Source organism: Bufo bufo, chromosome 7 (assembly GCF_905171765.1).
Source record: "Bufo bufo chromosome 7, aBufBuf1.1, whole genome shotgun sequence".
In the NCBI taxonomy this organism is placed as follows: domain Eukaryota; kingdom Metazoa; phylum Chordata; class Amphibia; order Anura; family Bufonidae; genus Bufo; species Bufo bufo.
In genome coordinates, this window is record NC_053395.1 from 29047200 (window position 1) to 29065841 (window position 18642).

The following is an 18642-nucleotide window of genomic DNA, read 5'->3' on the forward strand; positions in this document are numbered from 1 at the left end:
AACACTTACTCTTAGAATTCTGTATTGTGCTGTTCTTCTTTTATCCCTGTTGGAAATGACCGAATTGACAACGGGATGTTACCATTCCCCTTGTCAGCGTCTCCCTACACAATCTGGCACTGCACGAATAGCGTCAGACTGTGTTAGGGACGTGCCCTACCCACTTGTCAATTTATTCGTACATTTCCAGGAGGAATAACAGAGGAATAGTGCAGCAAGTGTTGTTGGGCTGATGGGTGTAGTAGTTGTTTACTCACTGTTCTGTAGAGCTCCCTGGGCCGGTGTGCAGTGAATGGAAGGACAGCACCAGTTCCTTCGGGGCACACTCTGTTGTTTGGGGACTCCCGCCAGATGGTGGTTGTGGTGCCCTTGGTGGAATGGTTTAAGGTGCCGTGGAGGCAGGGTGCCTGGTGTTCGTGACGCCAGCACCGTTAGGTGCAAAGGAAGGTGGTGGAAAGAATGAGGAGTCAATGGTTGTAAGCAACGGAACTTTTTACTTAATCAATTGCCTTGAGGTAGTCGGTGCAGTACATTTACAAGGTGACAACCCACATGATGCATACACGATTGGCTTAGCTGCCATCCTAGTAACAGGCTTGACAATGGGTGCATTGAGATTTTCCTTTGGCTGGTATGAGAGAGCTCCCTTCTAACTGTCCTCACTATGTCCACACTTCGCCAGACACTGGATATAATAATGACTCTTACTTGTGTTTGGCAACCCACAGGGCAGTCTCCCTAACGGCAGGCATGAATCCTATGCTCCATTGTTTGCACTGGTTGCTTTCAGAAACACTGGTCCACAATGTCCATAGAGGCTTGTGGTAATGGACAACCTTGCGCCAAGTCGTTCGGCTGTGTCCAGGTGCTTTTAGGCTTCTCCCGGTCACTGGTGCTGCGGAGTCCATAAGCTAATGCTGCTTCTATCTCCACTAGACTTTCTCTATAGCCACAGTTTACTCTGGTCTGTGCTAGGTAGGATGTTCTCCACACTCCCTCAGCTTGGCCAGGGTGAAGGGTCTAAGATAGCAGCTACATATTGGACTTTTCCTGTTCTGTTCCTCACACATCACTACCTCTCTCCTTACTCCTCAGCTAACTTCCTTCCTTCTCCCTCTGACTTGACAGGCAGCACTCCAGAAAATAAAATGAAAAAATAAATTTATTCACCCATTAGGCAGTGCAACGTTTCGGCTCAGTGCTAGAGCCTTCCTAAGTTATGTTATGGTTATGTGACAGCCGGGGGTGGAGAGAGTGCAGGAGCTGTCGGGTCTTCCACAGACCTCGATCAGCCCTGCACTGAGGCTGTACAGCCTCTCTGGGGGGTGTATTTCCCCTGTAACTGGGGCTACTATGTCAGCCCCAGTTACAGGAGAAATCAATAGTCAAAAAAATAAAATAAATTGAGTTAAATGCCCCCCAGAGGTCTTGTATGACCTTATGGGGGACGCAAAGTGTAAAATAAAAAGAAAAAAGTGTTTTATAAAAAAAAAATGAAAAAAAGGTTTCACATGTAAAAAAAAAATAAAAATCCCCAATTAACATAGTACATAAGGCCGAAAAAAGACATTTGTCCATCCAGTTCGGCCTGTCATCCTGCAAGTTGATCCAGAGGAAGGCAAAAAAAAGCCCTGTGAGGTAGAAGCCAATTTTCCTCACTTTAGGGGAATAAAAAATTAAGTAATTAAAAAAATGTTAAAAATAGAAAAAAAAGAATAAAATAGACATATTTGGTATTGGCGCGTCCGTGACGGCCGGCTCTATAAATATATCACATGATCCACCCTGTCTGATAAACACCATAAAAAATTTAAATAAAAACTGTGTCAAAAAAAGCCATTTTTGTCACTTTACATCACAAAAAGTGCAACACCAAGTGATCAAAAAGGCGTATGTCCCACAAAATGGTACCAATAAAACGGTCACCTCATCCCGCAAAAATTTAGCCCCTACATAAGAAAATCGCTAAAAAACAAACAAACTATAGCTCTCAGAAAATGGAGACATTAAAACATAATTTTTGTTTAAAAAATGCTATTATTGTGTTAAAGTGATTTTTTTTTTAAAAGTATACATATTGGGTACTGCCGCATCCGTAACAACCAGCTCTATAAAAATATCACATGACCTAACCTTTCATGTGAACACCGTAATAAAAATAAAATAAAAACAGTGCCAAAAAAAGCGATCAAAAGGTGTATGCCCCCCAAAATAGAACCAATCAAACAGTCACCTCATCCCGCAAAAAATAAGACCCTAACTAAGACAATCAGTCAAAAAATAAAAAAGCTATGGCTCTCAGACTATGGAGACACTAAAACATAATTTTTTTGGTTTCAAAAATGCTATTATTGTGTAAAACTTAAATAAATAAGAAAAAGTATACATATTAGGTATTGCCATGTCTGTAACGATTTGCTCTATAAAAATTTTATAGGACCTAACCCCTCAGGTGAACGCTGTAAAAAAAAAAAAAAATCACCTTGCCCCATAAAGTGTAATAATGAATGATCAAAAAATCATATGTATCCAAAAATGATACCAATAAAAACATCAACTTTTCCTGCAAAAAACGAGCCCCTGCACGTCTTGATTGGCAGACACAAAAACATTATTATTATTTTTTAAATGCTTTATGTAAAACTGAAACAAAGAAAGTAGACATATTTAATATCATTGCGTCCGTAACAACCTTCTCTATAAAAATAGCACATGATCTAACCTGTCAGATGAATGTTGTAAAAAATAAAAACAGTGCCAAAACTATTTTTTTGTTACTTTGCCTCACAAAAAACTTAATATAGAGCAATTAAAAATCATATGTACCCCAAAATAGTACCAATAAAACTGGCACCTTATCCCCTAGTTTCCAAAATGGGGTCCGTTTTTGGGAGTTTCTACTGTAAGGGTGCATCAGGTGGTCTTCAATCGGGGCATGGCATCCATGGCATCTAAAAACCAGTTGAGCAAAATCTGCCTTCCAAAAACCATATGGCGCTCCTTTTCTTCTGCGCCCTGCCGTGTGCCCCTACATCAGTTAACGACCACATGTGGGGTGTTTATGTAAACCACAGAATCAGGGTAATAAATATTAAGGCAACTTTCACACTAGCATTAGAGGAATCTGATCCGGAAATGCATTTGCAAACGGAAACCATTTGTTTCCGGATGCGGATCCGTTTGACAAATGCATTGAAATACCGGATCCGTCTCTCCGGTGTCATCCGTAAAAACAGATCCGGTATTTATTTTTTCACATTTTTAAAGGTCTGCAGACGGGAAAACTGGATCAGTTTTTCCAGAACACTTGGTACCGGATCCGGCAATAATACATTTCAATGGAAAATAATGCCTGATGCATCCTAATGAACTGAAGACATCCTGATGCGTACTGAATGGATTGCTTTCCATTTAGAATGCATTAGGACAAAATTGAAGCGTTTTTTTCCGGTATTGAGCCCCTACGACGGAACTCAATACCGGAAAACTTTAAAGCTAGTGTGAAAGTACCCTTAGTTTTGTTTGGCTGTTAACCCTCGATGTGTTAAAGAAAAAAATGGATTAAAATGGAAAATCTGCCAAAAAAGTGAAATTTCATCTCCATTTTCCTTTAATTCTTGTGGAACACCTAAAGGGTTAACAAAGTTTGTAAAATTAGTTTTGAGTAACTTGAGGGGTGTTGTTTTTACAATTGGGTCATTTATGGGGGTTTCCACTATGTAAGCCCACAAAGTGACTTCAGACCTGAACTGGTCCTTAAAAAGTGGGTTTTGGAAATTTTCTTTAAAATTTTTAAAATTGCTTTTAAAATTCTAAGCCTTCTAACGTCTTAAAAAAAAAAAAAGACATTTACAAAATGATGCCAACATAAAGTAGACATATGGGGAATGTTAAGTAATAAATATTTTATGAGGTATCTCTTTCTGTTTTAAAAGCAGAGTTTCAAATTTAGAAAACAGTGAATTTTTTACTTTTTGATTTTTAAAAAAAATAAATAAAGGTAAAACATATTGACTCAAATTTACCATTAACATGAAGTATAATGTGTCACGAGAAAACAATCTCTGAATGGCTTGGATAAGTAAAAGCGTTCCAAAGTTATTACCACATAAAGTGACGCATGTCAGATTTGCAAAATTAGGCCTGGTTAGGAAGTGGTTAATTAAGAGCATCTCCTAGAATTGCATCAAGCTGCGTGGATTTACAGTGAATGTGTATGACCACATGGTGCCTCTCAGCCAATCAGGAGTGCAGGCACATTCACTGACTTATAGCGAACTCCTTAAAGGTGTATTCTCATCTCGGACATTGATGGCATAATGCTAGGATGGGGACCAGCAACCTTGGGCATGCCAGCTGATGTGAGACTACAACTCCCAGCATACACACTCGGCTGTTCTTGAAACCCCCATAGTAGAGAAAGAAGTAGTCTGAGAGTTGTAGTAGTTTTAGAACTGCTGGAGGTTGCTGATTCTTGCGCTAGGTTATGCCATCAATGTCAGATTGGTGCGGGTCCCACTCCTATCCCTAGATTGGGACCCCCGAAGTGATCAGAGAGCACACCGCGCTTGCGCAGCCACCCTGCATTCACTGCTATGGGAGGTCCGAAAATAGCTGAGTGGGCTCGTACAGTTATTTTCTAAACTCCTATAGTAATGAATGGAGAGTAACACCGCACCCACTTCAAGGTGCTGCATCCTCTAAATGGGTGCTGGTCCTAGAGGTGGGACCTGCACCTATATGCCATCGATGCCTCTTTAAGTAGGGATTGGGGTGTTTTAAGAAGTGATATTCTATTGGCCGATGCCACTTCTGTGCAGGTCATGGGATCTGACTAGTCGGCACTGAATATATGGTTGGTGGGCGCCCCTATAGCCCGTGTGATATCCACAATCCCGTGTAACTATAGGGCTGCTATTGCCACGTCTCGCTGTCCACGCACAGTCTTCTGTTCAGTTCAAGCAGCCAAACCTCAATACACAAAAGGTCCACTTAAAACCATAGACGTTAGGCTAAAGAATTAATGGTAACCATGTAAGTGGCCGCCAGATTGGAAGTATGCAAAGTATGTCTCTATAAAAGCTTAATGAGCCTCCATACTGGACGTCCGCTATGTAAACTCATTATGGTATAGGACGTCTTTCTCTGCTATTCACAAGACTGAATGTGTGGATTATAAGGACAGATTAGAGGCCTGAAAGTACAAAGGTTAGCATATAGACAGATTACATGAGGATACTAGCCGCTTTCTGCACTAGTCACCTGACAGGCTGAGCAAAAGGGCCATCAGGTCCATCCTTAAAGGGAATGATCTCTCCTGGACACCGTTTTATTCATCTAAATAGGTTAAAAATTCCATGGTGATTCATTTCTTAATATATCTTTATAGTGGTCAGAGCTTTGTTTTTCCGATACAAAGCTCCAAATCCCCAGCTCAGAGTCATAGTTGAAGGGGAGAATTCTGTCTGTCTGCAGCCACCACTAGGGGGAGCTTACAGCATATTGTTTATGCCTTGCACTCAATAACACAGTATTCAGCAGGCTCCTAAGCTCCCAAATAGAGTTGGCCCCCAGCAGTCTACCATTGATGACCTATCCTTAAAGATAGGTCATCCATTTTTGAAGAAATGGGTAACCCTTTTAAAAAGGTATTCCAATTTTATATAAATAAACCTTAAAAGCATGGTCTGCTTTGGACAGAACCTTTTTTTTTGCAGAGACCCCCAGAGATCCGCTGTAATCTGTGGAGGGACCTGACATCAAGTGATGAGATCCCCTGCAGCGCCACCACAGGATAGAGAAAGCATTACATGGTATCCATTTAAATCATTGTGCTTGGTCCTCCAGAGAGATTGAGCCACCCTTTATAGCCGCTGCCTACCCCAGATAATTAATAGAGGTCTTAAATGACAAACCGCCCCCCTCCCTCTATTATCTCAGACTGTCCTTCTAGGCTATTTGAAAATGAATTTCCTTTAAAGAGGTTGTCGGAGTGTTTAATACTGATGACCTGTCCTCAGGATAGATCGTCAGTATGTGATCAGTGGGGTACGACCCCCTGAGGACGCTGCGGTTAGCGCCGTGGCCTCCTCGCAGCTTACCCAGCACAGTGCTGTCCATTGTATAGTGGCTGTGACTGGTATTGCAGCTCCGTTCCATTCACTTGAATGGGTCTGAGCGACTCTTAGGCTGGATGTGAAGTCACTGACCTAGGAAGAGACCAGCTGATCAGCGGGGGAGCCAGGAGTCAGACCCCCCCCCCCCCACCGATCAGATAATGATCACGTAGGTCATCAGTAATAATGACTTGGACGACCCCTTTAATCATTGGATAATGGGGCATTCTGATATATTTCTTGTCAAAATTCTTCGCCATTTTCAAGATTTCTTCTTGCTGTCAGTGAACGGGAACACTGTTGACATCCAGATGTTTTTTAAAAATAAAAAAAACATACAGACCTAATTCTTCTCACAGCTGAGAGTTTGCTACATTCGCATCCAGGCTCAGGAGTCATGTAGACAGGTGTTGATGGGATCTGCCTGTGACAGTGAAGGCAGCTGCGAGTCCCTGGTACCAGGTCCCACTCCACAGCCCCGCTCACCTCTCCCTCGCTCTGCCCAGCGCTCCTTTCATGCTGTGTGGTCGGTATCAAGGGAGGTTTTCGTTGCTCCATAAAAAATAAAATTCATCAAGGCAGTAGTTGCCAAGCCTGTGTAACCGCATCTCGGCATGGCTTCCCCCGTCATCACTGTCTGGGCTCCTTCAGAAAATCAGCTTTCCCAGGGCTGAGAAAAGGTTTGCTTTCAATCCTGGCACCACTTGAATTGATAATATATATAAGGTTGTATTATGTTTGGGTGGCGTATTAAAAATCAGCTAAGCGTTGCCTCCAGATTAGCATTCAGCAATGTGCATGGGGTTTTGGTGGAGTTATTAGGTTATTTGATGCTCAGGCTGACACCCTCGCTATTTGCCACTTGAAAAGTGTTGTTTTAGTTAAGGGGGCACTAAACTTGAAACGTGAGTCGGTTCAATAAGAAATCGCATCTGTTCCAATAATACTTCGAGTTCATGAGGCATCTCTCAGAGCCTGACAACAGACTCGCTATTCTCCTGCATTGCCACGTGATTCTCATAAAGACCACCTCTGTCTACATGCCCTGTTTAGGTCCCGCACGAGATCCCCTTCTATGAGCCAGAGAGGACAAACTCTGCTCTGGAGGACTCTGCTGAGCCACGTAAGACCTGATCACCCATTCATTTGAATGGGCATCGTGCAATGCTACAGTTCTCCAGCAGAGGTCACTGCAGAAGAAATGCTGATGGCTGGGATTGCTTCCTTCTAAAAAAAAAAGAAAAAAAAAAGGGGGGTTGATTTGTTGAAACAACCCCTTTTAAAGGGGCTATGCAGCCATTTACATTTTTAAAAAGGCGCTGCATGGTAAAAAATAAAGTAAATGATACTCACCTTACCACAGCAGTGGGGGAGGAGGGGATTTGAAAAAACAAAACAAAAACTGGACAAACCCTTTAAATGCAGTAGTTTGAAGCCCCAAGGCTCAGGGAAACTCTGGTGGGGACTGGGATTGAAGACCACTAGAGGAGACCCGTGGCCAAAAGCCTCTGCTATAATTGCAGTGGCCCAGGAGGAGTAGGAGCAGAGGATGAGAGTGGTAGTGGCTCTGGCTGTTACAATCAATCAAATTGCTTTCCTCACACTGTTGCTCCCTAGGGCTGTGCAGTGAAAAGAGGGAGCACCTTTCTTCTCTTGGGGCACACCCTGATGTTGGAACACCTGCCCAGTGGTAGTCGGGGTGCCCGTGATGTCAAGTGTTTGTATGGGCGCAAGTCAGGGCGTGTAGAGTGCAATGGCTGGCATATGGTGCAGGAGTCTGTAAGCAGGCCAGAAGTAGAAGAACGAGCACATCTCTTTACTGTAGTGCAAAATAGGAGTTATAGTACATCCAACAATAGCAAAGCACAGTTCCATTTGTACAAAGTAAAATTCTTCCCAGATAGCGATTTATGGATTTAGGCAAGGATGGGAGTTATGGCCTCTTTTCATCTCTATCTGTCTTAAGTCTCTTTCTGCAGAATCTATGGCGGGCAATCGTGCTCTTTCAATGGTGGCTGTAATGTCCACTGAGGATACAGGATTTTAGAGATGCGACTGGCCAGGTCGTGTTCAGGTGTGAAGGGTGTCTGAACAGTGTCTCTTACTGCAGTAAAGTCTTAGCAGCTTTTGGTTGCAGGTTACCTTATGCAGACTGTAGGTTCTCTGGTTCTCTCCTTTGTCGTTCTCCTTGGCTCCTTCTGTAGGTCATGCAGAGATCGGTTAGTCTCTGTAGCTTTTTGAGCCTAAGAAGAAGGAGCACAAGTCGCAGCTCCCTTTCCCTTCCAATCTCTCCCTAGGGGTGGATCCAGTCCACACCTAACGACCTACAAGGGCTAAGCCAGGGTTATTTACACCGATTGTGCCATCCATACACGGTTATACTAGGTGCAATACAAAATCATTACATAAATAAAAATGAACAATTTATAGATACCCCCTTGCTTTGAGGTACTGCATAATCCACTTTACACAGTAACGGTCTTATTCCAGGATTTGGAAGAGTTGACTGACATCCTCAGTGGCAGCTGTCATGGCTGTTATATTAGCCGTCATTCAGCTTTCCCAGAAACAGATATAAGAGATATAATCTTTACAAGACGTCCTCTGCGGCTCTTCTCTCATGAACTCTATACTTTGATGCCCTAGGACTCTTTATTGAAAACAAGTTGTGCATTACTGATGTTGTACAGAATAGACGGGAAGCATCTGCTGTAAAGCTGAGCTGTCATGGCGGATTAAGAATGTGATGTATAAGGGGAGGTCAGACATCACCTGCATATCTCACATGCCAAAATTCAAAAAATATATGTACTTTTTCTTAGGGGGGGGGGGGGGGGGGGGGGTTGAGGTTAGAAAAACATGGATGCTATCTCGTAGTAACAGCGCCACTCTTGTCCATGGGCTGTGTCTGGTATTGCAGCTCAGCCACATACTAATTAATACCACACACAGAGCATAGATAAAATGGCGCTATTGTTTGAGGAAAGCAGACATCATTTTAGTCTCCTACAAGCCCTTTAATTACTTGCAACCCCTAAAATTATCCGAAAGTTCTGCCTCACTATTATAACCCAATGAGCTCTTAATTTTTTTCAGAAATGCTATAATTGCTTTCTCCCAGGCCGTACCTTTCATTCAAATGAATGGAAACCATAGTAGGAGGTGGTTTCCAGGATGTAAATGTGGGTTTTCATGCGGTTGTTCCTATCTCAGTGGAGCAGTGCCTTTCCCATGATCCAAGTAGTTACTGGGATGTGACTATAGGAATAGTATAAACAGGGAAGTGTCTGTGACCGGGTGACCAGACAGCTCAGCTCCATATTGGCTAATCCCAATAGGAAGAGCAGCTGTGGAGCACCTAACTACTGCTCTAATAAGTGATATTCTGCACAGAACAGGGACATTTATAAGTACTTTTAAAGGGGTTGTCCCATCTGGTCATTTACGATAAGATATATCATAAATGTCCGACATGCGTGGGTCCCACCTCCGAGCGCTGACTTGGCTGTTTTTAGAAGTTCCATAGCAGTGAATGGAGAAAGCCATGCTTGTGCATCATCCTCCCTATTCAAGACACAGACCCAGAGGTAGGACCTGCACCTGCCGATATGCCAGAAATGTCAAGATGGAAGTGCCCCTTTTAAGATTCTTGTTTTAGTTGGGTTGTGTTTTAATAGTTAGAGGGCATCTGTCAGCAGTTTTGTGCCTATGACACTGGCTGACCTGTTACATGTGCGCTTGGCAGCTGAAGGCATCTGTGTTGGTCCCATGTTCATATGTGTCCGCATTGCTGAGAAAAATGATGTTTTTAAATATGCAAATGAGCCCCTAGGAGCAACAGGGGCGTTACCATTACACCTAGAGGCTCTGCTCTCTTTGCAACTGCCACTCCCCCTGCACTTTGATTGACCGGACCAGGCAGTGTAAATGTGATCACACCTGGCCCTGTCAATCAAAGTGCAGAGGGCGCGGCAGGTGCAGAGAGAGCAGAGCCTCTAGGTGTAACGGAAACGCCCCCGTTGCTCCTAGAGGCTCATTTGCATATAGTAAAACATAATTTTTCTCAGCAATGCAGGAACATATGAACATGGGAGCAACACAGATGCCTTCCGCTGCCGAGTGCACATGTAACAGGTCAGCCAGTGTCATAGGTACAAAACTGCTGACAGATGCTCTTTAAAGTTAAAAGGCTTCCCAAAAATTCCACTTTGCTGCGATCCCCAGTAATTAGCTGCAGTCTGCGCAGCAACTGTTGACTTTCTCTACAGCACCCCCACAGGCGAAAAGAAGCATTACACAGTTATGATTTAAATCAGTCCGGACATGCTGGGAGTTGTGGTTTGTAACAGCTGGAGGGACACAGATTGTAGACCACAGTATAGTAAATATAACATGAAGCCATGGCTCGTAGGCTCTTCCTTCTGTGTAGCTTCACATTGACAGCTCGTTATTAGTATCTCCCCGTTTTTTTACACGTTCCACTGACTGGCACCGCCATAAGAAAGTGCCGCCCTCCTTGTCCTCCCCGTACGCTGCAGTTGGTCAGGGCAGGGATGCAGTTTCTCTCTCCTCGTGTTTGCCCGAAACGACAGAATCATCCAAATGTTGTCACCGCAGAATCAGTCACTGTTCTACAATTCACCGCCTGAGGCTGAAACCTTCCTCATCCTCCGGAGCAGCGGCGTCTGCGGCCCCTCAGAACACAGCCTGCACCACACATTGCTCAACACAGCCCTCTCATTTCCAATTTTCACTCTGGTCAGTGGTGACGGAGTGATGGATTGCTGGGATTTTAGTGGTGAGCGAAAGGGATTTATTTCTAACAGGGCTGTTGTGTGAAGAGCCACTTATATTTGCATCACACACAAATAGTGTTGAGCGAACTTGTGTTTTAAGTTCGGCGTCTAAAGTTCGGGTTCGAAGAATTGCGTTATGGATTCCGCTACCACGGACCATAACGGAATTTAGAATCCATAACGGGATTCTTTGATAACCCGAAGCCGAACTTAAAACACAAGTTCGCTCAACACTACACACAAACCCATTATAAGGGCTGCACAAGTATAGAAAAATACAGCTGCTTCTTTCAAAAACAGTGCCACACCTATTAACTGGTCGTGGGTGGTATTGCACCTCAGCCCCATTCATTTGGATGCAAACCATGGACAGCAATGGCGTTCACATTTCCATGTTCATTTGACATCCGTGTTTCATCTGTGAAGAATCCATGCTTGGTCCTTGTGTCAGTTTTTTTGCCCTCCTGGTGTCATCCATATTCCAGAGACACTGCTCCGCTGAGAATTAATTTCCAGAGGTTACCTACTAATGGTCAGTGAAAAACCACTGACACAACACGGATGCCAGGGATGAGCGAATCGACTTCGGATGAAACATCCGAAGTCGCTTCGCATAAAACTTCGTTAGAACACGGAAAGTTTTTTTTTGCCTTCCTCTGGATCAACTTGCAGGATGACAGGCCGAACTGGATGGACAAATGTCTTTTTTCGGCCTTATGTACTATGTTACTAACACTGTACGGAGCGAGTTTGGGAAAAGGTTTTAATTAATCTTCGAAGTTATTACCCAAAAGTCTCACGAGACTTCGCGAAGTAATAACTTTGGCTCATCTGAGCCAATACATTCTAATACTGTACGGAGCGCTCGCTCCGTACAGTATTCTAACAAAGTTTTATGCGAATCGACTTTGGATGTTTCATCCGAAGTCGATTCGCTCATCCCTAATGGATGCCATTAGGGTTGTGTCTTGTTTTTTATGGACCCGTAGACTTCAATAGGGCGTTCGGTCCACATCACGCACCAAAGTGGAACATGTATCTGTGAAAACCAATGATGTGTGATCAAACACAAAGTGGAGAACGTGGACAGCACACGTCTGTGATTCTCTGAAGTGTGAAGGAAGCCTAAAGGAGACTTCAGCTCCTGAAACCACCACCAAAAAGCTGACTTTATCCATGGGAAGTCGATGTAAAATGATCATTTCCCCTGCAGCGGCCACTAAAGGGCACATGTGGTATTACATGCAGCCACTAAATGAATGGTCATCCATGGAATATTGTCCCTAGTTTGCCATAACGAGAGTTCGGTCTTCTTAGCAGCCTTCTCTCTAGGTCATAAAAGATGGGGGCAGAAGGGTCATCCATGACTATTATTATTATAAACCATAATGCGGTTTCTACATACCTTTTTGAGAAAACCTTATGCGTGCCAAAGCATGGTGTTCATAGAAGTTGTCAGCTTTATAGCTGGCAAAAAGATATTTAAATGAGTAATTTTGTACATTTTGTGTCGTCATGGGGGAGAGGGCTGTACATTTGCTTTCATGTGATGTCCACACAGCAAAGGGAGAGTATTTATGCAGGGTTGTTCTCTATGATAATAGTGGACGCCCAGTGACGGGAAGTGTTGCAATGGGGACAAAGGTAGAGAAGTCCCTTTCATGGGAGGGCTATCCGTTTTAGCCACTGTTTCATTCAGTGAACATAACTGAACATATAAAAAGTGTTCCTTAGGGCTCATGCACACGGCCGTAGCCAGTTTTGAGAACCGCAAAACATGGATACCTGCCGTGTGCGTTTCTCGGAACGTCCTGGCCTCTATAGAACAGTCCCATCCTTGTCCTTAAAATGGACAAGAATAGGACATGTTCTATCTTTTTTGCGGGGCCACGGATTGGATGTGTGGATGCGGACCGCACACGGTGTCCTTTGCAGCCCCATTGAAGGGAATGGATCTGCCTCTGATCCGGAAAAAAATATACGGTCGTGTGCATGAGCCCTTAGGATCATTTCTTGTGTGTGCGAGGCTATATTAGTGCTGGGATGCTGACTGGCCAGTTTGCTGTTGGAGCACAGTGACGAGGAGTGTTGTCGTAGGGACAGAGGCATACAAGATCTTTTCATGAGAGGTCCGTAACTTCAGCAGCTCATGCTTAGTCACATAAACTAATATTTTCATCTACCTCCTTGATATATGGTTACACTATTAAAGGATGAGGCAGTCGGTGACTAACACTTCCCGTAGTTTATACTGCAGCCCATGTCAGGCCGTCAGCCAGCTGTACAGTGTGTATGGGCTGAAACAGATCCTCCAGATTTTCTCTTGTTTGCAGTTATTTGACATTATAGACCACCATGGTGGAGGCGTGCGGGACGTAGGAGCCGGCACCATCAATAGCACCGCACCCATCTCACTGACCTCCGAAATTGCTGCCATTTTCTTTTCCATTAGTTTTTTTACCTCCTGTTATATTCTTGAAGTAAAGGTACATAAACATGAAGTAGTAGCCATAGATATAACACATGGTATATTCCATAGCATTAACTAATGTCATTAATCTCACCGTATTATTAAAGGGGTTGTCTGGTTCAGAACAAAAATTACTATTTCAAATACCCTGCAAAGAGTGTCTCTAGCTCTGGAGGACCCGGCTCGTCCTTGCTTATGCAGATAAGACTATTGGTTTCAATGGGAAATGTGTAATGGCTTCATTTTCCTTGTGGCGGAGCTGTAGGCAAATTGAAAACCTGCTGCCAGGCTACCTGATGGATCCCAGCCAGAAGAGTAACTTGTAGCGTCTGAGCCCCAAATAAAAAAACATTAACAAGTCTCCACGACATATTATGTTTAACATGGGGAAGAGAGACCTAATGGCCCCCCTCAGGTTCATAGGCCCTGGTGCAACTCCGCTCTCTACACCCTTTATAGTTACACCCCTGATCCCAGTAGCAAGTCACCCTGTGTCCCCAGCTTGTAGTTAGGGGACACTTCTAACCAAAAGGGAATTGTCCAAAGAAGAGAACCCCTTTTAAGGTACTTCTAAACAATACCAGGCTCAGCTAAAGGGCTGTGTTTACAATTAGGCACCTAAGGGCACGTGCCTAGGGTGCCACACAGCAGGGGGGTGGCCCCGGAGACGGCTTTATTTTCTTAATTTTTTTTTCCACTGGGGAGGAAGGTATGTAGCAGAGGAATTTATGCGCCCGAGTTTCTTCTGCACCCAATATAGTGACTACCCAATTCCTCCAATACATATGGGGCTTCTTTATAAGCAGGTCCCCAATCTATTCATAGTGGTCTATGGGTGAAGCCATCACAAGGACAGGCATATTGTGCTATAGTGTAATACTAGGTAACCTTCCAGGCAAGATATGTATTGCTGAAACTCTTGGAAACAGTAGAGCGCTGTGTGATGTAGGTGGCCCTGCCACACAAAGGGTTAAGTAGTGACACTTATACCATGAATACTGACAAATGGGATTATCCCTCATGCAGAGAATTGGACCCCTAAGGCACGCTCTGGGGAATAGCGAAAAACGCTGCCTATATTTCTTGTCAGCAGTTCTGCATTACATGTGTGACGGGCAAAGTTTATCACGATCATAATATATAGCAGAACAGGTCACTAGATGGTCTATGCAGCTTGAAGCGCCCAGGCCCCCCAAATGTCACTTGCCAGCTATATTAGTCTTGTCTTTCTGTGTGGCAGAGGGGCCTTTGTACTCCCCCTAGGCGCCAGGAACCAAGTGTGGCTCCAAATTCTTCCCCCCGAACCCATCCCCTTTAAAGCATTTATGTACCAAGCCAAAATGGGGTAGAGGGACACAAAAACCAAAACTGATGATGTGATGACTGGTAGGAGGATCTGCAAGAGTTGGATGTAGGTATTGGAGAACCACTGACCAGCCGAGAACAAAATGAATGAAAAAACATTGATAAAACCAATGACCACCCGGGTGATCATCAACGGAAGGAGAAGAATGTGGCAAATTGTACCAATATATCCACTTCTTTCCTCTCATATTCCACTGGACTGGAAGATTTGAGGAGTTTGGTGTAAGTAGAGAGATCAGTCGCTCGTTTTTTGACTCCATGTGAACTAAATGCAAATCCGCAATTACCGTGATGAGTTGGGCCTTATGCACATGGCGTTGTTTTGGTCCGCATCCGAGCCGCAGTTTTGGCCGGCTCGAGTGCGAACCCATTCACTTCAATGGGGCCGCAAAAGATGCGGACAGCACTCCGTGCGCTGTCCGCATCCCTTGCTCCGTTCCGTGGTCTGCAAAAAAATATATAACATGTCCTATTCTTGTCCGCGATTTGCGGACAAGAATAGGCAATTATATTAAAGGCTGTCCGTGCCGTTCTGCAAATTGCAGAACTCACACGGACGCCATCCGCGCACCGCAAAACACACAACGGTTGTGTGCATGAGGCCTTAGTGAGAGGTCTGTAACCGGCCGTGCAGTTCCACTAGCCATGGATCAAGTCTTCGGCCAACTAATGATTATCCATAAGTATTGCACTTGTAGATAGTTCCAGAGTCGGCTTCTGGTATAGGGAATAGTTTGTCTCTTAACATGTTATGTAGTTAGTGACACAAATTAGGAAAGTAGTCACTATGGCATCAGTGCATGCTGAAAGTTGTAGTTTCCAAACCATTGGAGAGGCACATGTTCCAGAACAATAGATTGCACAAAAAATTAATAGACCGTAGCGCAGGGGTCCGCAACCTCTGGCACTCCAGCTGTTGTAAAACTACCACTCCCAGCATGCACACCTGATCGGCTGTTCTTGGAACTGAAATGGAGAATGCTTGGAGTTGTAGTGTCACAACAGCTGCCAGAGGTTGCTGACCCCTGCCCTAGTGTCTCCTGCTGAATACCTTGGTGTCAAGGTCTTTCCGTACCAGACCCTAGGCCCCCAATGATCCTCTGATGGGCCAAACCATCCCTGAGCGGCTCTTGTAGGTGTCAAGGACATTACTGCAAAAACAGAAGGAACTGGAAGAGATAGAAATTGGATATAAGTAGCAGAGTATAAATTAAGAATATTGCACAATATATTTCATAAATTGCGGATTTTGGGAATATTTACATCAGAGATTTTTAACTGAGCAGTGAAAAAAACGGCATAAAAGCTACACAGGGTTTCTGGAGATCGCTGCTGTTGTGATGCAGTCACCAGTCGCTCAGTTTTTACAGCAGACATATGTAAAATAAATGTGTTTATCTGTAAAAACAATGCAGCCAACAACCACACTGCAAATCTGCATCAAACGTAATTTAGTCCTGTGGTTTTACATGCTTTTTTTGGTGGTTTTGACCACAGTCAAAAACATCCTGTGCAAATATACATTTATAATAGGAGCTCTGTTCTGTATACTGTAAAACCTTTACTATAAGTCACATCAGAAATATTCATCATCGTCCTATGTGTAGTGTGAGAATTATAGCAGTTGCAGGAGTCACGCATCGGTATGTATAGATTTTACTGTGCCAAGACCTGACGCAGCACACCGCAGCTGTCCGTCACTGTCTCATCTTACTGTCCTGGCAGAGCAAGGCTGCAGAGAGCGACGATTTATCATTCAGTGCAGCACCTGAACATGTATGTGTATAATGGAGTACCTGGACATGTATGTGTATAATGGAGTACCTGGACATGTATGTGTATAATGGAGTACCTGGACATGTATGTGTATAATGGAGTACCTGGACATGTACAGTACAGACCAAAAGTTTGGACACACCTAATTCAAAGAGTTTTCTTTATTTCCATGACTATGAAGGCATCAAAACTATGAATTAACGCATGTGGAATTATATACATAACAAACAAGTGTGAAACAACTGAAAATATGTCATATTCTAGGTTCTTCAAAGTAGCCACCTTTTGCTTTGATTACTGCTTTGCACACTCTTGGCATTCTCTTGATGAGCTTCAAGAGGTAGTCACCTGAAATGGTCTTCCAACAGTCTTGAAGGAGTTCCCAGAGATGCTTAGCACTTGTTGGCCCATTTGCCTTCACTCTGTGGTCCAGCTCACCCCAAACCATCTCGATTGGGTTCAGGTGTGGTGACTGTGGAGGCCAGGTCATCTGGCGCAGCACCCCATCACTCTCCTTCATGGTCAAATAGCCCTTACTTTCAAAGTTTTCCCAATTTTTCGGCTGACTGACTGACCTTCATTTCTTAAAGTAATGATGGCCACTCGTTTTTCTTTACTTAGCTGCTTTTTTCTTGCCATAATACAAATTCTAACAGTCTTTTCAGTAGGACTATCAGCTGTGTATCCACCTGACTTCTCCTCAACGCCACTGATGGTCCCAACCCCATTTATAAGGCAAGAAATCCCACTTATTAAACCTGACAGGGCACACCTGTGAAGTGAAAACCATTTCAGAGGACTAGCTCTTGAAGCTCATCAAGAGAATGCCAAGAGTGTGCAAAGCAGTAATCAAAGCAAAAGGTGGCTATTTTGAAGAACCTAGAATATGACATATTTTCAGTTGTTTCACACTTGTTTGTTATGTATATAATTCCACATGTGTTAATTCATAGTTTTTATGCCTTCATAGTCATGAAAATAAAGAAAACTCTTTGAATTAGAAGGTGTGTCCAAACTTTTGGTCTGTACTGTATGTGTATAATGGAGTACCTGGACATGTATAATGGAGTACCTGGACATGTATAATGGAGTACCTGGACATGTATAATGGAGTACCTGGACATGTATGTGTATAATGGAGTACCTGGACATGTATGTGTATAATGGAGTACCTGGACATGTATGTGTATAATGGGGCACCTGGACATGTATGTGTATAATGGGGCACCTGGACATGTATGTGTATAATGGGGCACCTGATCATGTATGTGTATAATGGGGCACCTGATCATGTATGTGTATAATGGGGCACCTGATCATGTATGTGTATAATGGGGCACCTGATCATGTATGTGTATAATGGGGCACCTGATCATGTATGTGTATAATGGGGCACCTGATCATGTATGTGTATAATGGGGCACCTGATCATGCATGTGTATAATGGGGCACCTGGACATGTATGTGTATAATGGGGCACCTGATCATGTATGTGTATAATGGGGCACCTGATCATGTATGTGTATAATGGGGCACCTGATCATGTATGTGTATAATGGGGCACCTGATCATGTATGTGTATAATGGGGCACCTGATCATGTATGTGTATAATGGGGTACCTGATCATGTATGTGTATAATGGGGCACCTGATTACACCACGCAACAAAACCTTTTTGTCTGCTACTGGGCAAAAAACGATTTGTCCTATACTAAATCGAGTGTGCGGATTACAAATCCGAAGTCAGAATTGTTGTAACACGTCACAAAATTTTGCTATGCCTAAGTATGCCTGAATGAATTAAGCAGTTGGAAAGCATTGAATAATTTTGAACAGAACGAGTTTTACTCCAACAATTACCTGATCTACATCATAGTTTGCGCAGTAAACAGTGTATGAAAATGTAATGGAATAACAAAATTTAAAAAAATCTCATTTTTCAGTTTAAAAGTCTTACTTGAGCAAGGCCCAGTACTGTTACTGCTTCAGGCATCTGCTTTTGCATTTGTGAACGGTCATATTTTCCCGTTGCAAAAACCAGCAGTAGTCCGCCATCATGTTGGGATTCCAGCGGCCTTGATACCTGTTCTCCATTGTAGAAATATCTTTATGGAACCGC

The 18642-nt window shown here is 43.5% G+C and overlaps 1 protein-coding gene across 2 annotated transcripts in view; it reads left to right on the plus strand.

Annotated features, from left to right (window-relative positions):
* The window catches only part of LOC121007391 (ankyrin repeat and fibronectin type-III domain-containing protein 1-like), a 143429-nt gene that overhangs the window by 34689 nt on the left and 90098 nt on the right, over positions 1-18642 (plus strand). The window lies entirely within an intron of this gene.